Source organism: Panicum virgatum, chromosome 5N (assembly GCF_016808335.1).
Source record: "Panicum virgatum strain AP13 chromosome 5N, P.virgatum_v5, whole genome shotgun sequence".
NCBI lineage: Eukaryota > Viridiplantae > Streptophyta > Magnoliopsida > Poales > Poaceae > Panicum > Panicum virgatum.
The window spans coordinates 55442492-55457660 of record NC_053149.1 but is presented as its reverse complement, the minus strand read 5'-3'; positions in this window follow the sequence as shown (position 1 = coordinate 55457660).

Genomic DNA, 15169 nt, shown 5'->3' with positions numbered 1-15169 from the left:
TTCAATTCAATTCCAGAGTTGCAGTTTTTCTTAGCTGATTATGCAGTGCGTCATCATCATCCATTTAATGTGGTTCATTCGGACAAGAGAGTACGGTACGATGTGCTATGCAAGCAGTGGTGCCTATGGGGTGTATGGTCACGGATTGTTAGGGGCACTGGTCAGTGGAAAATCACCAGAGTAAGATAGCCTCACACATGTGCATCCTCGAGACCGAAGCAAGTTCATGCACAGTGCACGGCACGTTACCTAGCACATCGCATTCTTGGTATTTATCGTGGGATTTCTAGGGTACCCACAGCCGGGTGGCGGAATGCACCCGCCTATTCCCAGAGAGGGGGTACTCGGGAAGGTACTAGGTGATTGGGCTAATCTAGCTCTGAGACAGGCATACAAGAACACACGATCTAGAGTGGTTCGGGCCGCCGGAGCGTAATACCCTACATCCACTGGGAGTGGTATTGATCTTGGTTGTGTATGAATCTATCCTCTGCTGGGTCTTGGCTTTTTTCCAGCCTGAGTTCTCTTCTAGCGAACGCCCCCCTTTTATAGACCAAGGGGTGCGAATACATAAGACGTTGATGCCCCGACAGGTGGGCCCAACGTGACTGTGCAGCGTACTGCGCGAAGTAATTAAATGGCTACAGTGGTAGCGAATCTTTCCTCCGATACGCTTCCATGCCCTGCTGACCCTCTGACGAAGGGAGGTCTTCTCTCATCCCGTCAGCTAGGTGCCCGTTGGGGGGGACGTAGCTTGCGGCGTGACCTGTTGAGGCTATTATGTAGGCGTTATAATGGGTGATACCGAGCCGTCGTATCCATCTGTTATGGCAGACTGGCAGGCACGGCATGGGCGGCGCCAGCAACTCCACTAGGCATCTTGGTAATACGCGATCAATAGTGCCCCCTGGTCAAAGAATCGCCTCGGCTTCTGCTACATCAGTGCGGACGTCCTCCTATCGCAATGAATGTAGTGGTAGGTGAGCCTTAATATGGAGACCAAGCGGCCTTATATACGTGTCTGCGCTTGAAGACACGTGTCGGCTCCGGACCACCCCGAGGCGGGGTGTCGATTCCTTCCCTTGGTAAGGGGTCCGGTTACTATACAGGGGGTCCCGGACCCCATGGGGGGTCCGGGATTCCTTGGGGATCCGGACCTCCGCGGGAGGTCCGGAGCCTCCGGCTGTTCGGGCTGAGCGCCTGCTTCTCCTGGAACACGTGGAGCTCTCGGAACACGTGGTGCTCCGGACCTTTCCCATCCTGGGGACGGGTCCGGGACCGTTGTCGGGTGAACAGGGCTCCGGACCGTAGGAGTTCGGCTGTTTGGACGTAGTTAAGGATAACTACAAGGCTCTTACTTAGATACAGCAAGAGGGAGTACCCCAGTCCTGGGGTACCGACAGTGGCCCCCGGGCCCACCTCGAGAGAGGTACGAACCCGCGGGTGGGGCCTACTACCGTGATGTGTTTCCACGCAAACTTGATTGCGTCGATGTGCTCATGCAAAGAGCGGGTGCTCCGGACCCCTGAGGCCGGTACACCGGTTGCCAGGTTCGGGTTCTGGAGCGCTCTCCACAGGGCGACGAAGGTGTAGGCTTAGGGCGCGGCAAGCTAAGCGGCTACACAGACCTCGGATCGCTCAGGGAGCAAGGACCTCCCCCCGGACCCGGCTCTGGGCGACCGTGGCGAGCGGTCTCTGCCGGAGCGGGCCACCGGAGTGGACTTGAGTCGACCGTGGCGAGCGGTCTCCGCCGGAGCGGGCCACCGGAGTGGACTTGAGTCGACCGTGGCGAGCGGTCTCCGCCGGAGCGGGCCACCGGAGTGGACTTGAGTCGACCGTGGCGAGCGGTCTCCGCCGGAGCGGGCCACCGGAGTGGACTTGAGTCGACCATGGCGACCGGTCTCCGCCGGAGTGGGCCACCGGAGTGGACTTGAGTCGACCGTGGCGACCGGTCTCCGCCGGAGCGGGCCACCGGAGTGGACTTGAGTTATTGCTGACGAACTAGAAAAATATGTCACCGGACCTCACAGTAAGTTGCAAGAAACCAAGCCTTACACTAGAAGGGAGCCCGGGACCTCTAAAGACAGCAGTCTCAGATACTAGAGTACTTGTAACAGGGTAGTGAAGTACGTAAACTTAGGGTACATTACCAGGCTAAGCTACGCGGAGCTTCTCTACCCCAGGATACGGGTACCACTTCTCCAGAGCAGGTCTTTAGGGGTCCGGACTGCCTTCCAGCTAGAAGGGGTGTCCCCACCTGACTACAAACCAGCAACTTAACTTGGATCGCAAGCAACAAAAGAAAAGACTCTGTTTGGGGGAAAGAGATGGTTAACCAAGAAATAGCCAACCGAAACGAATGAACGTAATCAGGGTGGAGTTGAGATAAGACTAAGAAAACTAAATCCCCTTTTTTATTGTGGTTATCATGGTATACATCAGAGGTCGGACCTCTACCGCTCCGGACCGCTTCTAGCCTGTTTGTGTGATAGGGCCAGAGGTCGGGTTTACAAGGTCGGACCTTGACCGCTCTGGACTCACACATAGGCGCCACGCTATTACAAAGGAGGAATTTTCTTTTTCTTAGGAGCAACCTACGGCTGCATGCTATACAGCGTGTTCTTCTCCGGTTGGAAGTGGCACGGCCACTCCTGAATTCTTCATAGTCGTCGGAGGCGAAGGCATTCTAGATGTGCCTGAACTGCATCATCTAGCATCACCTCGAGAGCCCGGGGGGCCACTCCTTGCCTAAGAGCTGTCATATGCTTAGGTAGCATAAGACAAATTCTTTGGCTTTGAATGGAAGAGGCCCCCTGCCGCCGGCGTCCGCCACCGGGAGCCAGCCGCCTGCCACTTGCTGCGGCAGGAGCTGGCTTTCTGCCCTGGCTCAGCGGGAGAATGTGTGCTCGTATGGACGAGCACGGAGCGTGGAGAAGGGCGGTTGTTCGCCGGCTTGTCCTTGGTGCTCGCGACAGAGGCCCCCGCGCCTAGCGGCGGGGTCCTGTCTGTAGCAGCACCAAGCACCCCGGGTGGCGCCGGAGACGACACGACGACTCGGCCAACTTCCTCTGGGATGGCCGTCGGCTCCAGGCTCCATATTGAGAGGAATCCTTGAGCCGACGTCATGCCGCCGCAGAGGAAGCGTGGCCGTTGCTTGAGAGAAAACCTTGAGCCGACGTAGGGTCGGCAGCGCCCAGCGGTGCCTCCGCTGTGCGTCGCCGCGCCGGCTCTGTGGTGTCGCAGTGGCGACGCACATCAAACGCCGCTACCGTGCACCGCCGCACCGTGGGCGTTGGCGCCCCAGTTCGGAAGGACAGCGACACATCAGTTCCTTCGCACATGGAGTCAATTTTCAGCATGTGTTCTTACCGGGTGAAGTACTCGAAAGCATGGCGTGCAAAACAGCATGCTATAGCTCTGTTGTGGGGAGATTGGCTAGAGTCATATGCAAGGGTGCCCAAAGTCTTGACGGGCATGTCCCTCTACAATTCAGGGATTAGGTGGTTCATACACACGGGAAACATGATGCTTCCTCACAACGGAGTGTACAAGCACATTTTGCAAAGGGTGTTCTTGTGCTTTCCCTAGTGTGCTGAATCATTCGAGCATTGCCGACCTGTGATCCTCGTGGATGCCACATTCTTGACGGGTAAACACAAGGGGACACTAATGATGACAGTTGCCGTGGATCCTGAGAGGCAACTAGTTCCGTTAGCATTTGCTTTGACCGAAGGAGAAAACAACGACAGCTGGTCCTGGTACATGAAGCTCATGCGGCGGTATGTGTTGGGTCCCTCCAAGCAAGTTTGTATGATATCGGACCGGCACCGTGGCCTCCTAAACTGCGCTAAAGAGCAGATGGATGGATTTCCCCCTCTTGTGCACAGGTGGTGCATGCGACACTTTGCAGCAAACATGTGGAGGCGTCAGAAAAAGAATGAACTAATTGGGAAAATAAAGTTGCTTTATTCAGTGCGTACGGAGAAAGCTTTTGATGAAAAACTTGCAGATTTGGAGAAGGAAATGAATGAGACGGCCAAGGAGGGGTGTAGCGAAAATGGCCTCTTATGCCATATTTCAATATAATATTTTGGTGATTGATATAGACAACACAACACTTGGACTAATATGATTGTTAAGATGACCATTCTCAGGCTTTTAGGTTCAAGTGATGACAAAGAGAAGATAGGTGTAGCTAGGCCCAAAGGGCCGCCCCTACGGGGGTTCCGCTATCACCGGTTAAACCGACGTTAGGCACCGGTTAAACCGACGTTAGGCAAATTGTACTCATCGGTGCAATGGACCCAGAAAGCTGAGACTAGGGTTTTGCGCCGGATGAACTGATGATGCCTGAAGACAACTCGTCGGTGCAATGACTTGAAGTGAAGACTGACCCAGAGGCACCGGTTAAACCGACGATAAAGAAAAAAGTGAGTGTCAGTGCAGTTGTCCAGAGACTCCATTTTTCGGGGGGTTTCTGGGCTTGCACTCACCGGTTAAACCGACGTTATTTTTTAGAGCGTTGTTGACGCTCCTTAGAGCCCCGATTTGTATACCGCAAGCGCACGGTTCGTGTAGCTTTTCCCTTAGAGTATTCCCCCAAGGTTTATCAATCCGTGGATCAACAAAGAACTACCTAAGGTTTTCCATCTAATCTAATGGATCTATCCTAACATGAACCATTGATTGCATATAAAGGGGAAACCTTTAATAGATATGAGTGATATGTAGAGGTTGATCTCATCCATGAACATAGGCTTAATCATAGCAAAACCAAAGATATGACTAGGCCTATCGTCATCTAGTTGTAGTCCAAGCCAACGAGCGGATAAATCATGCATCTCAATCAAAAGCATCTTTAAACTCAAAATCTCCAATCTGATCCCTCGATACTCCACCTACTTAGTGGCAACGGCCTGTCACGACGCCACCCCTTTCGACAAAAGTACCCTGAAGCAAGTCGAACCCCCTTTGGTAGTTCCGCCATGAACCTCTAGCCACCATGACTACAAAATCATGCTAAGCGATCTATCTCGATAATAGATCTAGGATGAAGCAAACCCAAAGAGAAGAATGAAATCAAAAGAGAGAACATGGTCGCTAATAGATTAGGAAGACATGATTATCATTACTCACATAATAGATTCGTTTGGATCATCACCGCCATGTGCACACCATCGATGAATCCAACTAGCTCTTAAACTCCGCCATGGCACAACCACGCAGGGAAGCCACGGCGGCTAGGGTCGGCCTAAGCCATCTCCTAGACAACTTCGAAGACTTGCGGCGGCCGTCGTCTCCCTCCGGTCTTGGCCCTAGGTTTTCGTCGAGTTCTGGGTGGATGGATGCTTCGAGTTGAATAAGGTGCGAGCTATTTATAAGCCGAGAAAGCCACCGGTCGAAGGGGAGGTCGAACCGACCTAAAAATGGGGCTGGGCCGGCCGGCCCAATGGGCCTAGGCCGGCCGGCCTGGCTCATTCCTTCGTCGTCTCGTGTCCTCGTCATTTCATGCTCCAAAATAGGCCAAATGTTAGCGCTCGATCACGGGCCTCGTCATTTCATGCTCCAAAATAGGCCAAAAACCTGCAAAAAACGAAGTTCCTCCAAAATATATGTGCAAGTGTGAAAATGACCAATAATTTGGCCGGGGTTAGGACGGTTAGTGATTTTGATATTAAATTCATGCCATTATTAAGGATAAACAAGGGATAAAAGGGGTACTTAAGGAGCGACAACATTCCCCCATGCTTAAACCTTGCTCGTCCTCGAGTAAGTCCAGGAGCTTTGCTTATAAAGAAATCAGCGTGGCCCCTCAATGTCCTCTCTGCACTTAGTCATACATAACAAGACATATTGCTCTCTCAAGTATCTAGCATTTAAGTTCATGTTGTGACCGGCTACTTTTTCATTATGGAAGATAGACTAGCAATTAAAGAACAAGCCACAATAATAAATAAATGCAATGCTCTCAAACTTAAGCGAACTTCAAACCTTTACCTTGTTTCATCGTGAAGAGTTTTCAAAAGAATCCATATCAAACATAAGTGAGGTTCTCTTGTAAAAGATCATGGAAATACTCATCTCATCAAGTCACTCAAGCCTACATTAGATTGTTTTCAACCTATTCTACTCATATATAAAAGTGGAAGGCTTATGTGGAGCTTGGTAGGTAAAAACAATCCTAGCAAAACATTATACTTGAAATATTATCAAACTAATAGAGAGATCTAATGGAATTACCGAGACTAGTCAAAAAGGCCATTGGAAAATAATGTTGGAGAGGGGTAAAGATGAAACACACACATTTAGATAGGTGGACATGTGCAAGTGGCAAATGGATGATCCCGAGACACAAATAAAGTTCTCGTTATCGGATTGCACCTGGTTGGAAGATTTAAGTATGGAATAGTTCTTCAAAGTAACTTAGAAAATTAATGAAGCCAAAAAGAGCTAAGGAGCATTTTATTCTTCTCTTTTTTTTCTTTTTCTATCATTTTTCTATTTTCCTCTTTCTTTCTTTTTTTTTCTTTTCTTTTTTGCTCCTTAGAACTTTTGATAACATAGAATACTTACCCAGCCATCCCCCCATGCTTGAACGAATGCTCGTCCTCGACTATGAACAGTGGGAGAACCAACTAGCTAGGGTAAGTATCTCAAATTCACCTTCTTCTTCGTAGAACCACTTGAATCTCGGGGAGCCTTGTCTCCCAAAACTTTTCTTTATATGGTGCCCTTGATTCTTTTGATTCCGTCGAAATCATAATCCATACTCAAATTGGGTTGCGGTCAAGGAGGTAATCACAAAAAAATATTTTTGGTTTAGGGTGGATATCCAGCGAGGTTTGTAAAATTCCCGAAGTAGAAACTCACAATGCATGGATAAATAGGCTAGCAAAAAGGAGGTTACACAAAAAAAAACGGAATGACCAGTTTCTTAGTCTCGTACCAAAGAAATCAATCTTAATCCAACTCATCAAAATATAAGTTTGCAATCTAAAGGTTTCATCATGAAAGAATATATTTCTATAGGCTTTGGTAGGTAGAACTTTGCAAGAGATTCACAAATGTAGATAGCATAGGAATTAAGTTTTCAAATTAAACAACACAAAGTGTAAGGTCATCGGTAGACTTAAATCAAAGAGCAACATAGAATATGTGGGTTTAGAATTTAGTCATTTAACCTCCACAAATAAAAGAGCCGGTATTTAATCATTTTAATTCCATTTAATTGAGAGCAAATGGTCAAGTCATATACAACATAGCGTAGGTAAAACAAAGCAGCAACTTTCATCATTTTTCCATAAGCATAAGACATTGCCAAAATGTATCAATGTGGTGAGTGCAAAGTGATGGTGATCCTACACTTATTGAAAACAAAAACAAAGCTAGGTTGTCCTCCTAGAAGCCATGTGATAGGTTGGGAGGTATATACAAAGGTTGCATCTATGGTTGAAGGCACAAATGTACAAGCATTTAGAAAAAGAAAGAGTTGAGGAAGAATTACCGTCCTTCTCGATGCTCGTAATGAAGTGTAGCGCGGCCTCCCCCATACTTAAGCATTGTGCTAAGCATGGAAGAAGAATCATGAGCATCTTGTGGCAACCGTGATTGTCTTACTTCATGATATCTTTCTTCCTTGTCCACGAAATCCTCCCCCATGCTTAGCATGATGCTAGGCATGGAAGGAGAAGATGGACCATCTTGAAATTCTTGAAGTCCTTCCCTCATGTGTATGAATATCATCTTCAATGTGTTTTCAACTTTTTTGCCTCAATTTCATTCAACTTCTTCTTGTACTAAATCATGGTCCCAATCCTTGCTTCTCATCGTCGTCGCCTCCTTCAATTCCTCGTTGTCCCATTGCTGCCTCATCTTCATGAATTTTTTCTTTCAATTTCCAGAACAGAACATGTACTGAAATATTGCTCCATTGCGAAGTGCATGAATTTTCCTTTCCAACGAGTCCTTATTCGCCCAAAATTGATTCCGAACAAGAGAGTTGTGTCCATTTTATCCCAGCGCTGCAATCTGTTCCGAATTTCAGAACGCGCAGCGTCCAAAGTTTCTGCCATATCTTCTTATACGGGTCTTCAAATTCATTGATCTTGAATGCGTTGGAATGGGAATTTGATGGAGCTTCTGAATATCAACTTTTTGCTTCTTGTACAGCTCTTAACATGTTCTCAAATTGATGAAAACAGCTGCTTGCTTTGGAACTTTGGAGATGTTGACGAATTTGATATTTTTCTTTGATCACGAATTCATGGGAACGCTTTGTCATGCCTGCAAAACAATTCAAGTATACAATCTACCCCCAAGGTGACGGTCAGGAGTAGAGACAATTGCCAACAAACCTACCATTCCTAAGATCTCAAATTGTGGCATAGCTAACTTAGCAAAAAATAAAAACCTAGTGAGTGTACGTGTGTGCTAGTGTAAATACAAATGAGAGGAAGGTATATAAACAGAGACAATGTTTACACCTAGTTCTAAACACCATGTTTACAACTAGGTTGACGAACTTCTCCATAGCCAAAAAGACTTATTTAACCAAGGTCAAAACACCATGTCTATCCCAAGATCAATAGGCCTTCATAGCACAAGAGAAAAAATAAAGCGCATTGCAAAGCTTATAAACCAACCAAATGCAACATGAGAACAAAATGGATTGTTATCTTGGTCAAAAGAGCTTAAAGATGGAAGTCCGCAAACAAGTTTAAACACACGTTTACACAAGATTGCAAAAGGTAAATGTTGTCATGACAAGCATTACATGGATAGGAAAGCATACATCAATAAGATTGAGACCAAGCTAGCAAAATGAGGGCATGAACAATGGAATGGATGCAAAGTGCAAATGCAAAGTTAGCAAAAACAAGTGTTAGCAAGGTTGAAAGGACTTTTCGATGTTGTTCCGCAACTAGCTTATTCAAAAACAATTACTAAGAGTGACAAAAAGCATTCGCGACACTTCATAAGAAGTGAGGTTTTTGTCAATGAAAAGGTTATTTATCAAAAAGGACCAAGCAACCGAGCTAACAAGGTTTTAGAAGTAGGTTTATGGGTTTCCTATATATTTTTTTGGCTTAAAACAAAAATTTTGAAGAGAGAGTGTTGGGCATAGAAATTCTATCTAAGGTGGTTTCAAAAAAAACTAGAGAGAAACAAAAGTTAGATTTTTTTTGAATGAAAAATATAACCTATGGTTTTAGGATTGCTCTATGAGTGGTTTTCCTAAGAGTTTTAGGATCTCAAAAGCGAGGCTAGTCAATGTTTTTAGAAAAGGTTTTTTTTAAATGCAACATGCAATGCAATGCAAGGGTGAGACGAACAACATGGTATGCAATGCAACACGGGGTGCGTGAATAAAATGATATGACATGATGAGGTGGTCTAAAACAAAACAAAAAGTTAGCCTAAGTTAACTAGCCGCAAGTTTTAGAATCAAAGGTTGTACAATGCTTCATAAATCTCTCTAAAAGGGACACAAAGAAAAAGACTCTAAACACTAATAGGCACACAAAAAGGTCTACAAGTTTCCCAAGATCAAATAACAAAGTGCTCCCTCAATAATATTTAGAATGAACAACATGAAGTTGTGGTTTTTGTTAGAGCAATGGTACAATGTTACTTGATATTCCGATTAAAGAGTACAATGTAGACGGTCATATTAATATATATAAAATAAAAAATCGGGTTGCCTCCCCCAAAGCGCTTCATTTAGAGTCATAGAGCTCGACTTTCTTACATACCTTCTCATTGATACGAAGCCATGGTCCTTCATGCAAGAGGTGAAGGTGTTCCATGCAGCTCTTATTCCACTTCCCATGTTGGACATGATCAATCACGCTTAATGGAAATCTTGCCCAATCGTCTCTCACATCATGGTCACCTCCTTCTTTGTTGTCCTTTGTCGCTATGTTTCTTTTCACGGATTTTCCTCTCTGTCCAGATAGGGAATTGCTCCAAACAACTGATCCAATGCAAGGTGCACGAAATTTTCTTTCCAACAAGTCTTCATTTGCCCAAAACGCATTCCAATTGAGAGAGTTATGCCCCTTTTTCCCGTCACTGCAATCTGCCCCGTGCTGATTTCAGCACGTGCATCTCCGATGTTTGAGACATAGCACCTCCAGTGGGTCTTCAATTGTATCGATCATGGATGCGTTGAACCGAGGACTTGATGGAGATCCTGAATATTCAACTTTCTTGCATTGTAAATCTCTGGACTTGCGCACAAAATTGATGAGGCTTAGCGACATCCGTTCTTGAAACTTGAAGATGTTGATGATGGTGTTCAAAATTTTGGGCACAGTTTCCCTCCTCATCATTTGAGTTTCATGTCCTGCATGGTTAGAGAAATTCAGGGCTTCTCCCGACATGTGCTCTTTTAGGGTCATGAGCTTGACCAAGCGCAAAGCAAGATCGAGATTTGCAATTATTTGTAAACATATGCAACATAATCACATCCTCAATTAAATTTCATCAACAAGGCATGGTGTAATTAAATGCAGCATGTGTTTCATGCATAGCGCGGAGCTCATTATTAGGCAGAGGTTCTTTAAGCATGAAATCAACCTTCTCAAGAAACTCTAGCCTATCATCATGAAAAGAACAAGGCATAGAATTTAAACTTTCATTCCGACTATTGGTTCGAGTATGAGATTTTTAACGATTATACCTTAGGCTCGGAGCTTTTTCATACTCATCGGAGTCGTGGTGATTTGTGCGGGATGTCATCTTGATGCACTCCTCGTGGTCCGTTGTGATTTGATTCTCACGTCTCCATGTGTTGAATGTTGCGCTCTTGTAATCCGTCGTGGTTTGTTTGCAACATCCTCGTTTGTCGAAGGTCGACCGCTTGTGCCTTCATTTGCCAATGTCATTGGGGTTCTTCCTCTGCTCCAAGCTTCTGAATTTTATCATGTACGCTTGATGAAAACATCGCCCAAGCTCCCCTTCATTGTTGTCATCGTCATCTTTTCTATCTTGTTCTCATCGCGTTGCTCCTGCCTCTTCTTCATGGAATCTCTCCTATATACTCAATAGAACATATACCAAAATATAGCTCTATTGAAAATTTTATGAAATTACCTTTCCAACGAGTGGTCATTCGCTTTAAACGGAGTCCAAACAAGGGAGTTATGCCCGTTTCACTTTTGGCGCTGCGTGCTGTTCAGAAATTTTCAGAGTGCACAACCTTCAATGTTTTGGCCATACCCGCTTGTAGGAATCTCCGATTGATTTGGTTCTTGATTCATTGGGACGGGAACTTCGTGGAGCTTTTGAATATCCAAAAATATGCTGCTATTTGCTTCTGAGGTTGAGCAGAATATTGATGATAACAATGACTTCTTACGAATCGATCCGAAGATGTCGACGATCTTGATCTTGTGGTCTTCGGAGCGTCATGTTGTGCATCCTTGGCTTCAAGGTCATCACCATTGATTCACCAGCAAGTAGCATGGCTCCAATGGTCTGTCTCCATGGTTCTTGATTTGCCTAAGGTGTCGGGATCGAAGGAGGCTCCCGTGCTTTGTGTCGATGATCAGAGCGGTCTCTTTCTTTGATTGCACTCGACTAGAAGCTTCTTGAGCATCCCATGGAGAAGATGGGTGGCATCATGGTTCCTCTAATCTTATTACCTCTAGCGTTGGTCAACTTCAAATCATCAATTTTTGTGCACAAGGTTCTCCAAACATCTTGCGACATCGTCGTCACTTTCTCCATTGTTTGTTGCTGCCTCTTCTTCGTTGAATTCCTTGATCATACTGCACAGAACATGTACCAGAATTCTACTCCATGGAAAGCCTTATGAAATTACCATTTCATCGAGTGGTCATTGATCCCAAACGGACTCCGGATGAAGAAGTTATGGTCGTTTTACTCCGGCACTACGCTCTGTCCAGAGACATTTCAGAACGCGCAGCGTTGAAAGATTTTATCATAACTCTTCACACCGATCTCCAAAATTTATGATTTTTGATGCGTTGGAAAGTAGACTCGATGGAGCTTCAAAATAATCTATTATTTTCTCATGGTACTTCCCTGATCTTGGACGAAAAACTCATTACAACAATAACACTTTGGAGATGATGATGATCCGATCGCACGATTTTCTTCGCGGGCATGCTTCATACCTATTGCTTGAACAAACAATTTCTCCCAAAAACATTAGTCTTTAAAATCAATTGACACAGTGGCGTACCTTATTTATCATCTTTTGCTTTGGAGAGTGGGGACTCGATAGCGGATGCTGGGCCACTAACAAAAGTTAGCACCTACCACTAAAGAGCGGGTCTTCACGTAGCCATCAACTTGCTTGAGTTAGATTGGACTTGTCAAAGTACAGACGTTGAGAACTTCTCAATTACTTTGTGTATAGGGTTTTACCTGCATTCATGGACACAAACAAGAAACACAGGATATATGCAATAATAAAATTAGGGTTAGTCCAAAAACTAGATAGATCGCCCTAGGGTTCGTGTTGCCGATCCCCGGCAACGGCGCCAGAAAAGCTTATTGACACTCCTTAGTCCCCCGATTTGTATACCGCAAGCGCACGGTTCATGTAGCTTTTCCCTTAGAGTATTCCCCCAAGGTTTATCAATCCGTGGATCGACAAAGAACTACCTAAGGTTTTCCATCTAATCTAATGGATCTATCCTAACATGAAGCATTGATTGCATATAAAGGGGAAACCTTTAATAGATATGAGTGATATGTAGAGGTTGATCTCATCCATGAACATAGGCTTAATCATAGCAAAACCAAAGATATGACTAGGCCTATCGTCATCTTGTTGTAGTCCAAGCTAACGAGCGGATAAATCATGCATCTCAATCAAAAGCATCTTTAAACTCAAAATCTCCAATCCGATCCCTCGATACTCCACCTACTTAGTGGCAACGGCCTGTCATGACACCACCCCTTTCGACAAAAGTACCCTGAAGCAAGTCGAACCCCCTTTGGTAGTTCCGCCATGAACCTCTAGCCACCATGACTACAAGATCATGCTAAGCGATCTATCTCGATAATAGATCTAGGATGAAGCAAACCCAAAGAGAAGAACGAAATCGAAAGAGAGAACATGGTAGCTAATAGATTAAGAAGACATGATTATCATTACTCACATAATAGATTCGTTTGGATCATCACCGCCATGTACACACCATCGATGAATCCAACTAGCTCTTGAACTCCGCCATGGCACAACCACGCAGGGAGGCCACGGCGGCTAGGGTCGGCCTAAGCCATCTCCTAGACAACTTCGAATACTTGCGGCGGCCGTCGTCTCCCTCCGGTCTTGGCCCTAGGTTTTTGTCGAGTTCTGGCTGGATGGATGCTTCGAGTTGAATAAGGTGCGAGCTATTTATAAGCCGAGGAAGCCACCTGTCGAAGGGGAGGTCGAACCGACCTAAAAAAGGGCTGGGCCGGCCGGCCCAATGGGCCTAGGCCGGCCGGCCTGGCTCATTCCTTTGCTGTCTCGTGTCCTCCTTTCGCGTGCAGACTCCTCGCATCTTCTAGAGTTTATGTCTTTCACGATTGCACCCCCTTTTGACGTCGTTATCTTGGAGATATCTTCGAGGAAAGGATAGGATAGGGAATCCTTCCTTAAATCTTCATTTGCTTTGCTTAATCCCGAAGTATCTTGATCTCATCTTCGTAGGCTTGGTCCTTTGGGCTCTCTTGGAGGATGGATGTGCGTGAATGGGCTCCGAATCAACATGGGCTTTGGTCCTTTCTTTGGGCTTTGGCCTTCGTCTTTCTCCGTGTTAGCGCTCGATCACGGGCCTCGTCATTTCATGCTCCAAAATAGGCCAAAAACCTGCAAAAACGAAGTTCCTCCAAAATATATGTGCAAGTGTGAAAATGACCAATAATTAGGCCGGGGTTAGGACGGTTAGTGATTTTGATATTAAATTCATACCATTATCAAGGATAAACAAGGGATAAAAGGGGTACTTAAGGAGCGCCAACAAGCGTCGGTCGATTGATCAAATAGCCGTTGGAAGATTGTAACGGCTAGTTGCTGGGAAAATACACTCACCGGTTAAACCGGTGATGGCAAAACTGGAGCGTCGGTTTAACCGGCGTTAAGGGATTTCATCAGCCTTTTCCCAACGGCTAGTTTGGGGTGTGTGGGCTATATATATGCCACCCCATGGCTCATTTGAGAGTGCTGGAGACCAAGGAAGTATATAAGACACTTGAAGAACATCTCCAACCACCATAGAGTTTCATTGTACATCATATAGGCTTAAGCACATTTGTGAGAGTGCTTAGTGCTTGTAATAGGGTTTAGTTCTTGCGAGAGCTCCCTTGAGAGAAGTCTTGCTGCGGCAAGCAATCCTTGTGATCCGTCGTGTGACCCTCCGACTTGGTGTGGAGTGGCAACGACACTTTGTGCGGGGGAAGAGGAGGTCCCCTCCTTGGTGGAGAAGCTTCGTAGTGGATTTCGGTCGGGTGACCGAGAGAGACGGTGGCGGTGCACGAGACTCGGTGTCTTGTAGGCACTTGCCTTTGCTTGCCGGCATCGCCTTGGTGGCGTAGTGCAAGACGGTGATCGGAAGAGCCTCGGTGTCTCGTGGACGTAGGCATTTATGCCGAACCACGTTACATGACCGTGTCTACTCGGGAGTTTGCATCCCTCTTGCACTTACCTCTTTACTTACCATATTACGTTTCCGCATTTACTTTATCTTGCGTGCATTTACTTTCCTAGTTAGTTTGTTTAGGATTGGCTATAGGTTGCAAGTATTTTTGGGTAAGTAGAGAATAGCAAAGATAAACCTTAGTCATAACTAGCATGTATAGGACATGTTAGGTTTATCTTATGCAAGTAGTTTGAGCCCTAGGTTAAAAAGCGATTAGCAACCCTATTCACCCCCTCCCCCTCTAGGGTCGGACACCCCGGTGATCCTTACAAGGGGCTAAAAGGCGAGATGGTGGACAATGATAAATGAGCTCTTGCTTATGATGAAGGGGGAAAGCGGTACGGTATCATGACCACAAACAACGCTGAGTCATTAAACAATATATTCAGGGGTATTCGGTCAAGACCTGTTGCAGGCATTGTAGAGTACTCCTTCAAGAAGTTGAACGAGTACTTCATCGATATATGGGGTAAAGGCCGGAGTTTGCTGGATAAGGGTGAGCAATGGGGACT